Below are 15,667 nucleotides of genomic sequence, written 5' to 3' on the forward strand. Positions count from 1 at the left end.
GCCAAGATCTCACCTGCCTCCATAGAACTTGCACCTGGGGGCACGACCACCACATATGTATAAAAGAGGCCACCCCACCGGAGCCTTTAGGACACATTGGAGAGTAGCCTGGGACATATTTAGCTATATTCTCGGGGGTATTGTACCAACGGGTCATTACTTTATACGCATTTTCCCGAATAGTTGAACAGATTGAGCTTTTGGCTACCGCTTTGAAAATATCCTCCCAATCCTCATCCTCCAGTTCCTCACCCAAATCGGTTTCCCATTTTTCTATAAATTTAAGCTTAACTTGATCTTCAATTGGCAGGGAAAATTGGCTGTATAGTTTTGATATCAACCTTTGTGGGAGTTTGCTCCCAAACAGAGTCTCTCAAACATTGAGACAGGACTAGAGGGCTTGACTTTAGTGTCGAAAGCTTTTAACTGAAGATAGCGAAAGATCTCTCCCGGTGGGACCCCCTTTCCTATACCAAATTATCAAAAGGCGTCACTTTAAAATCTTGACTCAAATAGAAACGTCTACAGATATTTGCTCGCCGCCAATTTACAAAAGATTGTTTGGGTAGTCCCGGGGAGAAATCCCTATTTCCAAAAAAAGGGGTTATCAAAAAGTTTGGGTTGCTTAGCTTGTATTTAAACTTGAGTCTGTCCCACAACTTGAGAGAGTGTGCGATCGCTGGTAAAACGGGATGGCCCAAAAGGCCTAACCTATTAGAGAGCCATAAAATATTTTCTATTGGGGTGGGGCGTATTAACTGTGCCTCCAAGGCAACCCATCTTCTAAGTGATGGATTTGCATGCCACGCTACCCATTGACTTGCTTGAACAGCCCTGTAATACGAGTGGAGGCAAGGAAGTGCCATGACTCCTGCTCCTGTAGGTCTGGTTAACAGTTTGCTGTTGAGTCTGGGTCTTTTGTTATTCCAGATGAATTTGAAGACCAAAGTTTGGAGTTTGGTTATATCTGATGTTACAATCGGTATAGGGAGGGTCTGAAAAGATAGAGCAATCTATATAGTAAATTCATATTCACTGATTGAACTCTCCCCAACCAAGATATATTAAACTTAGTCCAAGTCACTAGATCAGCTTTTAGTATCTTCAATATTTTAGGATAATTAGCCTAATAGTTCGAGTCATAGTTTTTTGTTAAAAAACTCCCAGATATTTCAGTGAGGTTTGCTGCCATCTGAAATCAAAATGTAATTTGAATAGCATAACCGTCTCCTGTCTCAGATTGATATTTAGTGCTTCAGACTTACTATTGTTAATCTTGAAGCCCGATAATTTATTGAAAATAGATAGTTTGTTGAACAAATTTGGCAGGGTTGTTAGGGGTTTTGATATCGTTAGAATTATATCGTCCGCGAAAAGGACCAACTTATATGAATGATTTCGCACCTAAAGACCCGAGATACTACGATTTTGACATATATGTGCCCCCAGTGGCTCCAAGCACAGGGAGAAAATAAGGGGGGACAGTCGGCAACCCTGTCTTGTACCACTTTTTATCTGGAATTGAGAGTAGGGAAAGCCCTGGCTTTTTACTATTGCGGTGGGATTTGAGTAGAGGGTCATTACTGCTTTAAGAAATATTCCTGAAAAGCCAAAAGTCCTCAGTGTTTCCTCCATATATATCCAATCTATACGATCGAAGTCCTTCTCGGCATCAAGGCTAAGCAACATGGCATGGTCGCCCTTCTGTGCTGCCCATGCCATGAGATCTATGATCTGCCTAATATTATCCACGGCTTGTCTGCCTGGGATAAAGCCCATCTGATCGGTGTGGACCAAAGAGGGGAGAATCTTTACTAATCATTTGGCCAATTTTTTTTTTTTTAAATATCTGTGTTAATCAGTGATATTGGGCGGTAGCTCCCACATGCTGTGGGGTCTTTTCCTTCTTTGTGGATAAGAGAGATCGAGGCTTGCAGCAAATTTGCTGGAATACCGAGCCCGCCAGAATAGAATTGAACAACCTAAGCAAATGGGGGGAAAGGATATCATTACATTTTTTAGAATATAAATTTGAAAGCCCATCTGGGCGCGGAGCTTTTGAAGCTTTTAAATTCTTGATTACCAGTTTAACTTCTTCTAAGGTTATATATTAGTTTAAAGCTCTTTGCTGGGCCTCAGAAATAGAGGGTAACTCGGCAGATTGGAGATAGGAAATTATCTTGGCCCGGGAGTGGGCATCGTGTATCACTTTTTTACCGTTGTATAATTTAGAGTAATAGTCCTGGAATTCTCTCACTATCGCTTTTGGATTTGAGGTTAATAAGCCTGATAGCAGTCTAATTGAGTGGATATTAAAAGTTAAGAGATTGTTCAGCTCTCACAGTCAATACATATTAAGCTCTGCTCTGGTTTCCTTAAGGGATAGCAACGTCTCTGGGGATTGGTTATTTTTGTGAAGTTTAGAGAGGGTATCGACCTTCACTTGGAGAGAATCAATCTTTAACTGGTGGGCCCACTTTCTACCTGAGGCAGTCGAAATAAGAAAGCCCCTGATTGTTGCCTTATGAGCCTCCCAAAATATTGTCCTTGATGAGACACTCCCTTCGTTGGTCTGGAAAAAAATATCTATTTCTCTGGGACATTAAGGAGAGATTAGTTTAGTCTCCAGGCTGCTCTGGGTACTTTAATATTCAGATTTGTGATTGTAGCGTCTACTGGGGCGTGGTCTGACAAGGTTATATTGTGAATATTTGACTCGGAGACCTGAGGGATCAGAGCTGCGCTTATAAAAATATAGTCGAAGCGTGAGTACGTTTGGTGGGGGAATGAGTAGAAGGTGAAATCCCTGGTCCGGGGATTCACCTCTTTTCATATATCTACTGTAATGCCCACGGTTATTCTAACACAAACCAGTGGCAATCGCCAAAAAGACTCAGGTACACTCAGGTACATGCTGGATACATGCCTTAAACTTGCCTTAAACTAGACACAGCATTTCTGCATTGATTAATGGCCCATCAGATTAACAGCGGGGGTCCCTGGCAGTCCCATTCAAACTGAATGGGACTGCCAGGGACCCCTGCTGTGTTAATCCTATGAGTCACTAGTCAATGCAGAAATGCCTTAAACTTGCCTTAAACTTGCCTTAAACTAGCCAGGTTACACCCAGCACATACCCAGAATGTAACCGGGCTAGTTTAAGGCAAGCTTTAGAATATTCATGGTCTCGTCTGTATCTGCCATCTCTGTCCACTTTCTTATATTTGTATGTAAAAGCGACCTGATTGTGGAATAATATTGCCACCCCCCTTCTTTTAACCATCATGGAGGAGAAATAGATCTTCCTGCTTTGTCTATCTAGATAGCTTGGATTTTCTGGGGATTTAAAATGGGTCTCTTGCAAAAGGAGGATGTCGGCACCTTTTTTCTTAAAATCTGACATTGCCATTCTTCTTTTTTTGGGGCAGTTTAGGACTTTCACATTGAGCGAGATTACCTTAAGGGACATCCCATATTTGGGTTAGCATTGCTGGCGGACCTGATCGGTCAGATTTGGACTGCCCTGTAGAGCTTCTGTTATATTGAGCATCCATTTGCTGCACCGGGAAAAGGGACAGGGGCGGGGGGGAAACCTAAAAAAGGTGGGCAGAAAAACCCACAAATTAAAAAATAATGTGCAATGGTGTGTCTAAGGGGAGACACTCCCATTGCCCAACTGCCCTTGGGTACAAAATATGTGGTAAAGGGGAACCACCAAAAAAAAAACAGGGCAACTGTGTCACTACGGACACAGACATATCTAGGGGGGTAGTGGTCAAGACTCTAGTGGCCTATCAGCTCCTGCTTCAATCCCGGGGCCACCTTGGTCTTTTGAGCCTAATATATAGAGAAAACTAATCTATACACACCTCTTGGGCAAACATTTAGCTTGATACAAAATGTGCCATACAAATATTAACTTGACCGTGGGAACATAGGGCCTCATGCAGTAAGCCCCGATAAGGCTTTTTCGGCATTTTATAGCCGTTTTTTGCCCTCCTGATTCAGTAAGCCCCGATAAGTGGGAATTATCGGCAACTTTTCTTCCGAAAAAAAAAAATTCGCCACCCGGCTGCCGATAAGCCACTTATCGGGACTTTTTTTCCCCGCCTGAATTCAGTAAGCCCCGATCAGCTTTTTGGTGCTGATCGGCAGGCCAGATTGGAGATTTTATGGCCAATCCAGCCCGCCAACTAAAGTTGGCAACTTGCTGAAGGAGAAGCATTGGCAAGGGCGACACTTAGGAAAAATCAGCCCTTTTTCCTGCCTGTGATTGATGCCGGGGGTCTCCGGAGCTGATACCCGCACCGGAGCCCCCCGGCATGCATCCGAGGCAGGAAAAAGGCATTTAAAAGCCACTTCATTACCTTAGCGGCTAACCGCTAAGGCAATGAAGGGGTTAACCCACCGTGCCAGCGTTATTGTGGGTAGCGGGGATGGGTGAGGGGGGTATTTGGCCCTGGGTGTGAGTTTAGGACTTGCAGGGGGGATGCGGGGGCACTTAACCCCTTCACGACCGTAGCGGTTAATACCGCTACGGTCCTGAAGGGGTTAAGGCCTCCCGCTACCCACCCGCAAGCCCTAAACAACCACCGTTGGGGCTAATGCCCCCTTCACACACCCCCACTACCCACAATAATAAAAAAAAAACACCCCAGCCCCACAATAACGAATTAAATAAATAATTAAATAATTATATATATATATATATATATATATATATATATATATATACCCAACAACACCTATACCCCCCTAACATACAGTATAGTAATGGGCAGAATGACTATTATCCACAAATGGATAATAGTGCAGTTGTCCATTTACAATACATACACAACAATAAAGACTTTAAATACATATAGCACTCACCCATGTCCCACTGCCACGATGAAGGCCATCCTCATCTTCATCCTGCCCATGCCCCATCCGCTTCTGCAAAACAAACACAAGAATTACAACATCCAAATTAATGTCCCCTAACCCCTTAATCACCATAGCGGTTATTAACCGCTACAGTGATTAAGGGGTTAAGCCACCATCACCCACATACCCTCCCCCACAAAGCCCCCCAACCACCCTCACCCAATACCCACAGGGGAGTCCTACCAAATACCCTTGGGCCTAATACCCCCTCCCCCAGCACATACAGTACAATAATGTGCCAAATAACTATTATCCACATAGGGATAATACATTATTTGGCCATTATTAAACACATTCAATAACGTTAAAATGTAAAGAAACTTGTACTAACCTCATCAATAAGAAGTCTCCGTCGCCAGCATCATCCTTGGGGTCCGTTGCCAACATTAGAAATAGCCACAACATTTCAATATCATTAACATAACACTGAACCCCTTAATCACCTTATCGGGTACTAACCTGAAAGGTAATTAAGGGGTGAAGCCATCCTGCAATGCCTACAACAGTTATGCATAACATCCTCAGTGAAATAAAAACCAATTGCCTAACCAAATTCCATTTAATCATTCAATCTGTAGGCTCACATGCCTCATAAAACATTGCATTTACAGTGTATACATGTAGCATAACATGTAAACTGCATGTACACGCTGCAAATCAATGTTAACAATACAATAATGCCACTCAAATCGCCATACATCACAAGAAGTATATTATTTAATACAATAAACTCACCATCAATGAATTACCACACATCAATTACATCCCTAAACAATTAAAATACCATCCATACCAATTACACAATGAACTAAAGCTATCCTAACAGAGAACAACTTCAAAACATAGTCAAAAGTACACCAACAATAACAATATAATAAAGCAAGGCTTTCCATATCCTACTGTACGGCCTGGAAGCCCAAAACTTACATCTGTCTAAAAATAAAATACATTTAGCACACATCAATGCATAGCCACAATGATTAACAATACAGAATTAGAAGCTTTAACAACACTATAATTTCTTACCCTGTATATATATCTGTACACATACATACAGACATACATACAGTGGGAAGAAATGATATGCATTGTAAAAAATGAAAACATGAAAAAGCAACACAAAAAACAGTTACATTAAGTACATTTCTTTATTTAACTTACCATTACTTGCCCCCACCGACTCCCGTTGATCAGCTTACTCACGAACCAATCCACGACACCATCCACGACACCATCCAGGAACAAATCCACGACACAATCCAGGAACAAATCCACGAACCAAACCAGGAACCAATCCAAGAACAAGTGCAGGAACCAATCCAGGAAGCAAGCCACGAAGAAATCCAAGAAACAATCCACGACACGATCCAGGAACAGGAACCCATAAAAGAAAAAAACATAACAAATTAAACATTAAAATAATAAAACATGACAATCAAGGGTTGTACTAGTTTTATTCTTAGTGAATCTGTATTACAATACCTTGTTCCGGGGTCTTCTTGACGTCCGGTGCCACGCCCTGGTCTTCAATCTTCAGGAGGAGGTCCGTCCTCCTCGGCATCTGCCTTCAAAATGAGACGACATAGGCTTTTATAGGCCTATGACATCACATTTGTCGTCATATGGTTCCCACGGCCGTGATTGGGCCGTGAAAACCATGTGTTTTGGCCGATGTAAAAAAATTGATGACGTCACTTAAAGGCAATGCCAGCACAGCCAATCAGAATGGCTTTGCTGCTATTGCCTTTAAGAAAACGTCATGAAATGACACATGGCCGGACTCACATGGTAAGCCAGCCAATCAGAGCGTGGGAACTCCATCCCTACTCTGATTGGTTCAAGTACCATGTGAGTCCGGCCATGTGTCATTTCATGACGTTTTCTTAAAGGCAATAGCAGCAAAGCCATTCTGATTGGCTGTGCTGGCATTGCCTTTAAGTGACGTCATCAATTTTTTTACATCGGCCAAAACACATGGTTTTCACGGCCCAATCAGGGCCGTGGGAACCATATGACGACAAATGTGACGTCATAGGCCTATAAAAGCCTATGTCGTCTCATTTTGAAGGCAGATGCCGAGGAGGACGGACCTCCTCCTGAAGATTGAAGACCAGGGCGTGGCACCGGACGTCAAGAAGACCCCGGAACAAGGTATTGTAATACAGATTCACTAAGAATAAAACTAGTACAACCCTTGATTGTCATGTTTTATTATTTTAATGTTTAATTTGTTATGTTTTTTTCTTTTATGGGTTCCTGTTCCTGGATCGTGTCGTGGATTGTTTCTTGGATTTCTTCGTGGCTTGCTTCCTGGATTGGTTCCTGCACTTGTTCTTGGATTGGTTCCTGGTTTGGTTCGTGGATTTGTTCCTGGATTGTGTCGTGGATTTGTTCCTGGATGGTGTCGTGGATGGTGTCGTGGATTGGTTCGTGAGTAAGCTGATCAACGGGAGTCGGTGGGGGCAAGTAATGGTAAGTTAAATAAAGAAATGTACTTAATGTAACTGTTTTTTGTGTTGCTTTTTCATTTTTTCATTTTTTACAATGCATATCATTTCTTCCCACTGTATGTATGTCTGTATGTATGTGTACAGATATATATACAGGGTAAGAAATGATAGTGTTGTTAAAGCTTCTAATTCTGTATTGTTAATCATTGTGGCTATGCATTGATGTGTGCTAAATGTATTTTATTTTTAGACAGATGTAAGTTTTGGGCTTCCAGGCCGTACAGTAGGATATGGAAAGCCTTGCTTTATTATATTGTAATTGTTGGTGTACTTTTGACTATGTTTTGAAGTTGTTCTCTGTTAGGATAGCTTTAGTTCATTGTGTAATTGGTATGGATGGTATTTTAATTGTTTAGGGATGTAATTGATGTGTGGTAATTCATTGATGGTGAGTTTATTGTATTAAATAATATACTTCTTGTGATGTATGGCGATTTGAGTGGCATTATTGTATTGTTAACATTGATTTGCAGCGTGTACATGCAGTTTACATGTTATGCTACATGTATACACTGTAAATGCAATGTTTTATGAGGCATGTGAGCCTACAGATTGAATGATTAAATGGAATTTGGTTAGGCAATTGGTTTTTATTTCACTGAGGATGTTATGCATAACTGTTGTAGGCATTGCAGGATGGCTTCACCCCTTAATTACCTTTCAGGTTAGTACCCGATAAGGTGATTAAGGGGTTCAGTGTTATGTTAATGATATTGAAATGTTGTGGCTATTTCTAATGTTGGCAACGGACCCCAAGGATGATGCTGGCGACGGAGACTTCTTATTGATGAGGTTAGTACAAGTTTCTTTACATTTTAACGTTATTGAATGTGTTTAATAATGGCCAAATAATGTATTATCCCTATGTGGATAATAGTTATTTGGCACATTATTGTACTGTATGTGCTGGGGGAGGGGGTATTAGGCCCAAGGGTATTTGGTAGGACTCCCCTGTGGGTATTGGGTGAGGGTGGTTGGGGGGCTTTGTGGGGGAGGGTATGTGGGTGATGGTGGCTTAACCCCTTAATCACTGTAGCGGTTAATAACCGCTATGGTGATTAAGGGGTTAGGGGACATTAATTTGGATGTTGTAATTCTTGTGTTTGTTTTGCAGAAGCGGATGGGGCATGGGCAGGATGAAGATGAGGATGGCCTTCATCGTGGCAGTGGGACATGGGTGAGTGCTATATGTATTTAAAGTCTTTATTGTTGTGTATGTATTGTAAATGGACAACTGCACTATTATCCATTTGTGGATAATAGTCATTCTGCCCATTACTATACTGTATGTTGTGTATTGATGCTATGTTTATTGGGGGCATTTGTCCCCAATAAACATGCTACTATGCGTTAACCCCTTCATTGCCTTAGCGGCTATCCGCTATGGTAATGAAGCAGCATTAATGTATTTTAATAATATTGTGCGGAAGCAGGAGGCCCCCTGAGCTGAAGCGCATTTATTTGTGGCTCAGAGACCCCCTGCCTCCCGAGTTACAGGCCCCGGTTTGGGCCATCGGTTACAGTGTGGACGCCATGTTTATTGCGGGGACGCTATAAACATGGCGGCGACACTGCCACCCGATGACACATACCGGGGCCTGTAACTCGGGAAGCAGGGGGTCCGTGCTCCACAAAGCAATGTGGTTCAGCTCAGGGGACCCCCTGCTCACTGTACAGTATAATTAAAAAGACATTCATGCTGCTTCATTACCGTTGCACATAGCCGCCAAGGTAAGGAACGAGTCTTTATTGATGTGTGTGTGTTTTATTTATACTGTACATGTGCAGAGGGTCTCCGGAGCAGAACAGCGTTGGTTTGAGGTCCGGGGACCCCCTGCCCCCCGAGATACAGGCCCCTTTATGGGGTGCCGGTATCCCTCTGGTTTGTTTACAGGTCGCGGTCACGTGATCGGGACCTTTAAACGCCGAGGGATACCGGCACCTCATAAAGGGGCCTGTATCTCGGGGGGCAGGGTGTCCCCGGACCTCAAACCAATGCGGTTCAGCTCCGAAGACCCCCTGCACATGTACACTATGAATAAAAGTTGTTTTTAAATACTTTTTTTGGTGCCGAAGTTTGCGCTGAGAGAGCGGCTTGTCTCTCTCAGCTGCAAACATCTATCGGCACCAAAGGCTTATCGGGAGCCTTATCGGGAGCCAGGCTGTATCGCCACAGCTCATCGGCAGCTTTGCTTTCGCAGTGCTTCAGCAGGGATCGGAAGGATTCGGCCCTTACTGAATACTGCGAGGGCAAATCGCCCAAAAAAAACATTTTCGCAATTCGTGCCGAAAATTTTATATCGGGGCTTACTGCATGAGGCCCATAGTAACTAATGTAACATATATTCTTTTAACATTTAAAAAAAATTCACATCTGAGAGGTTTCTGGCACAGCGTTGTTGCAACTAACCATCAAATACTAAGCATAGGTTACAAACCTTTAGTAAAAAAAGGTAAAGTTAACTAGATGTATCAGCCCTTCATAACAGTCCGGAGTGGAAGAGTTCCCAGACCCCAGCGCTGATCCTCCGAATTTATTTTTCTCCCGTTAAGGGGGGGGGGGGGGGCATCCAGCGGACCTCCCCTGGCTTGGAATTATTTCTTTTTTTCTTTAAAGTGTAGGGAGTCAGAGGTTTGGGCCTCTCTGAATAGTATCCTGGTGGGGGAGGTGGGAAGCCTCCCCACAGAATCCAGAACCACTGAACCTCTCAGAACTTGGATGCTTCATCCGTGGGCTTTTTTGCTGCAGAGTCTGGGTAGGGAGAGCCCCTCATGGGAATCGTTGACCAGGAAGGAACCAGGGGGCCTCCCCTATCCGGGGAAGAGCCTAGATGCTTAAGAAAAGCTTCACCATCTTCAGGATTTCTGAGAGTCTGGGGTTTCTCATTTTTGATCACCTGCAGAACAGAACAGACCAAACGGAAAAGTCCATCTGCACCTGACATTGCGGTCTCTCAGTTTTTTCGTTACCTCTCGTAGGCTTCTTCTTTTGGCCAGTGTGGATGGAGCAACGTCTGCGTACACCTGCAAAGATATGTTCTGGAAATTGAGGTCTCTGGAATATCTAGTCACTGTGTTGAACGCCTCCTTTGTTTTGAAATAGTGAAACCTTAACACCACATCTCTTGGCTTGTTGCCCGGTTGGGGTCTTACTCTCAGGGTTCTGTGGCATCTGTCCAGAGAGAGGGATTCCTCTGAAAAATCTAGGAGAGTTGACGTTAGCCATTTTCCTATGAAACCTTCGATATCTGACTCTCCCCCGAATTCTGAGGTTGTTGCGGCGGTCTCCATATCTTCCTGCCTGTCTCTGAATTCCCGGAGCTGAGCCTTTACCTCTTTGAGTTTGTTGTCCATTTGAGATTGGCGGGTGATTGCTGCGTCTACCTTTGATTCTAGTGAGCTGGTACGTTCTCCGAGGGATGATATTTCTTCTTTAAGATCCTTTACTGCCTTTTGCATTAGTGCCTCGATTCTGTTTTAGAAGGCAAGCAAATCAGATTTCGTGGAGAGATTCTCAATCTCCACCCCCGGTTCAGAATCTGAGTATTCTTTAGATGGGTCCTCTCCTGATGCTGCACTGTGGAGCAGGTCTGCCATGCTTTTTGAAAAATTCTCGCAGTTCATTCTGATTTTTTTTCTTTTTGATGGATTTGTGGGTTTTGGAGGCCATGGCAGATAAGACACCCTCGTGGGTAGATTAGACAAGGTCAGATTGTTAACAAAATCTTAGAAGAAAACCCAGGATCTTTCGGAGCATGAGCCTCAGGACGCCATCTTAGCTTGATCTGTCCAGGATGCGGAGTGCGCACCCACTTCTATTGGGGGTGGGGGGGTACATAGTCCCCAGCGAGGGAACCTAGGGTTCCTGGATTTAGATTGAGTGTCTTGAGTGACTTCTAATTCTACGGTGAGTGGGGTGGGAAAGACAGATTATAGTTTCCAAGTTTTTGGCCTTTTGATTTGATGATTGTGTAAGTTGGTGCAGTTTGGAGTGTATGGCTGACCGTTTCTGGCTGATCACCTTTTTTAATAATGGTTGGGTGGGTAGCTCTTTCTGTGGATCCCTTTCTTGAAGGGGGGGCGATTCTCCTGGTGATTGCAGCTTCGATCACCCAGCAGATTGCTGATGAAAATCTCACTGGGGGGGGGTGCAGAACAGAAACCCCTCACTCTCCTCCCAGGTGGTCCGAGTCTCGGAGCACCAAGGCAAGATGGCCCCCCCTCCTCACCCCTCTACCTCCTTACCCCTCTCCCTCCTCAGCAGCCTTGTTGGTCTGTAGCACGCTGTAGGAAGCATCTCTCTATTCTGGGTAAGTGATCCTCCGCTAGCGGCACCTTCCACTTCCTCCTCGGTTCCTAGCCCCCCCTTCCATGGGGAACGGGCGGCTTCAGCTCTTCTGCTTTGCGCCGTCAGCCTCCCTCATTGGCTATGGCACTCCGCCTCCCCACCTCTTTATCTGCTTACCTGCAGCAGCTCCTGAGTACAGACAGCTTCGTCGGTAACCTCCTTCCGAACGAGGACTGTAGTGCTGTGGTGGTGATCCCCGAGTCACGCGCGGGCGGCCGCTATCTTGGGGGATAAGGTGGCAGGAACCTTTCTCAGGATGGATTAAGGCGGTCGGGCGTAGAGGAGGCCCTCAGCCCGGCTAATCCCTAGGGTTCAGGTCTCTCCCTACTGGGCTCGAGCTGCGGCTTGCAGCGGTGGGTTTTTTTTGGATCATTTTTTGGCCAAAACGGACTCCTTGCTGTTGTGCCGAGCCTACCTACGTCTGCTCCGCTCGGAGTCCTGGCCACTTTAATAAAGAAGCCAATATAAAAGTATATAATTTATAATAATGTATTGGGAAATGTAGACATAAAATATATTTATAAAAATTTATTTGAATTCTCTGAAAATAAAAGGAACCAGCACTCCAAAGGTCAGTGTGTTCGACCGAAACGTTGATCTATGTGAATTAAAACCTCTTTTTTATGAAGACATCTGGAGTGCTGGTTCCTTTTATTTATAAAACATACAGGACACCTGCAAGCTCATATTGAACCCCCAAAATAACCACAATATATATAAGCATATAGGTGTCACAGAGGAGTGCTACTGAGCATGGCGATATATATTTAAAACCAGAGACAGAACATGAAACACAGACAGTGCACATCCAGTGAAACCTATACACGGTACAGTGCCTAAATATAAATGTATAGATATCTATTAAATAAAATGGTCTTTTAGTTTAACATTTTGGCCAAAGTGTTGTAAGCCCCTGAGCCACTGCACGGCAGACCACATCACAAGGGTCCCTAACACTAATATAAATTCTTAATAACCTGTGCATTACCAGGAAGAATGATTTATAATAAATCTGTCAAAATTAGTTGCATAGTTCTAAGTCTGATTGAAGCTTTTATTAACCTGTATATTACCAGGAAAAGCACTCTGTATTAGATTTGTCAGAATTAGAACTATGCAACTAATTTTGACAGATTTATTATAAATCATTCTTCCTGGTAATGCACAGGTTATTAAGAATTTACATTAGTGTTAGGGACCCTTGAGATGTGGTCTGTCGTGTAGTGGCTCAGGGGCTTACAACACTTTGGCCAAAATGTTAAACTAAAAGACCATTTTATTTAATAGATATCTATACATATATATTTAGGCACTGTACCGTGTATAGGTTTCACTGGATGTGCACTGAGCTCTGTCTGTGTTTCATGTTCTGTCTCTGGTTTTAAATAATTATTTTATTTGTAGGAAGATGTGTTCTATATTATAGGTCTCCCCAGCGGGGGATGACGCTGTGCACCTGGGGCAGTTGCATAAATCCAGTGAGTGCACCTAGAATTCTCCTTAGAATTCTCTGAGACACTTTCAATATTACTATCTAATAAGAAATGGTGGTTTTGAGGTTTCAAAATCTAAGCTTGGCAAAGTTCGTTTTGAAGTTCCTGTTTACCTTTGGAATGAATTTTCAAATCCAAGTGAAATTCGAGCAAAACTCCATCCTCTTCTCTTTCTCAAATGCATTTTTGTTATTGTTATTAAACTGGGTGAACTTTTGACTTTGCAAAAAAAAAGTCCTGCAAACGTTTGTGACCATTTTGTTTTAAATTGCTTCACTTCATTCACTAAGCTGTGTAACCGTAGACATCTATTTTAAATACATTATATGGCTTTCCTTTAAGGATAAATCTCTTCTCTGCTTACATTACTAATCTAGCCTATACCCATATACGGTATATGTATGTTTTCTGTGCTTCGCTCAAAGTTGTATTGTCTATCTTCCATATGCTTTTACTGTTCTTTCTTGCTTAAACATTTTCTCATCCACTGCTCCCTCTCTTTAACTCTCATCTCATCTTCAAGGCACAGCTGAGAATACACTGTTTATAGAAGGCATTATAATTGCAAGGGAGAAAAATAATAAAGACACTTTTCTGCTAACAAATGCATTTACAATCTCTGCCATGTCCTGAGATGGCTCTTCTACTGATATTTATTTATATTGTTTCTTTATGTCTCCCGTCATACTATTAGACTGTAAACTCTTGTATTTCCTTTTCCTTATGTATATAATCATGTTTAATACTTGTCCAAGATTGTATAGATAACTGAAGGTATTTTAAATAGTGTGTATGTTTCTACGATAAAGTACAATGTACTGTAAACCTGGTTCCATATCAAATTATAATACACATAATTAGAAGCAAATAATGGCCTGTGGTATTGCATGAAAACTACTGTATTTATAGTAGATTAGAAAGCTAACAAGAAGGATGGTCATTCTGAGTTTTGATCAATTTCTACAGGGTGACATACTGGATCTGTCCTGAAGATTCATTCATTAAAATATTTCTTCAGTTTATTATGGTTGAGTATTGATGTATAAAAATGCATTTCTCTTACCTTCAGAATAATTAATAGTTGGCATTAGAGTTAGACTTTGAATCAATGTTCACATATTTAATAAGATATTATCACAGGAATTAAAAAATCACATGCGGCTGTGCACCTAAATTTTTTATTCTGGCGCCTGCGTTATCTATGTTGCTGCTACCGGCAACAGTGCAAGCTACAGTATTCTGTTTTGCCAGCGTTGGATGGGTTGTGCTGTTGCTGGTTTTGGCGGTGACTGACAGGTCGCCTGATGGGAAGCAAGCGAGTGAACAGCGGGGGAAACGGGGGAGTGCTCCGTAACTGCAGTATGCTCATCCACACTCATGTTTGCCAGTGCAGTTAACTTGTGGCAGAGAGAAGATAGGAGTTTGTTTTGTCTGTCTGTGAGATTTCTATTCCTATTTTGTGGCAAAACTAAGCAAATTAGCAATTTTGCTAAATGTACAATATGCAAATATAAGCATATACTATATAAATGTTGCTAGAGGCAGGTTGCCATCCATACCTGTTTGCAGTGCTGAAGTTACCATAGAGTTATCTTAAAAGCTGTGTAACATGTAGTCAGTGGTGTAGCTAGACATGTGCGGTACCCAGGTCAACATTTTTTTCAGGGCCCCATTATGAGTTTACATATTTTGTAGATTCAGGAGTTTCCATTGGGTCCCCCCAGCGTGTTTGTGGCCCTGTGAGCCCCCCCTCTTTTACACCTCCTCACATATTTCTCTACCCCATCCCTCACTCCCCCCTTTTTCCTCTCACCCCCCCCCCCTGCTATCACTCAGTAACCACCCCCTCCTGACTCAATTTAGCTCCCTCAATCCTCCCCTCCTCACATTCATTTCCCCATCTGCTCCCTGGCCACACACACATACAATTCCCCCTTACAATACAGTACCCCCTCCCCCACAAAACACGTTAGAATTACCACCTACAAGCACACTACAATAACCTCCCCCCCACACACACACACACAAACTACAATAACCTCCCCTACACACGCACACTGCAATTACCTCCCTCCCCCCTCACACACTCTACAATAAACTCCCCACACTAAAAATAACCCCTCCACACATGCACACTGCAATAGCCCCCTGAGGATGAGGTGGGGTGTCTGACTGGGAAGATGAGGAGCGGGGAGGCAGCAGGTGAGGAGCGTAGGGTGGCTCTGACTGTGTGTCTGAGGAGTGGAGGTATAACCGAGCTGCTGTTGAGGCCTCTGATAATGTAAATATGCATAAACAGGGGTAGTAACTTGGTGTTTTTGCACCCAGGGCACGTTTCACCAACTGTACCCACCCCCCATCCTCCAGTACACTGACAGACACTGAGGCAC

The sequence above is a fragment of the Ascaphus truei genome, chromosome 5 (assembly GCF_040206685.1).
Source record: "Ascaphus truei isolate aAscTru1 chromosome 5, aAscTru1.hap1, whole genome shotgun sequence".
Taxonomy (NCBI): domain Eukaryota; kingdom Metazoa; phylum Chordata; class Amphibia; order Anura; family Ascaphidae; genus Ascaphus; species Ascaphus truei.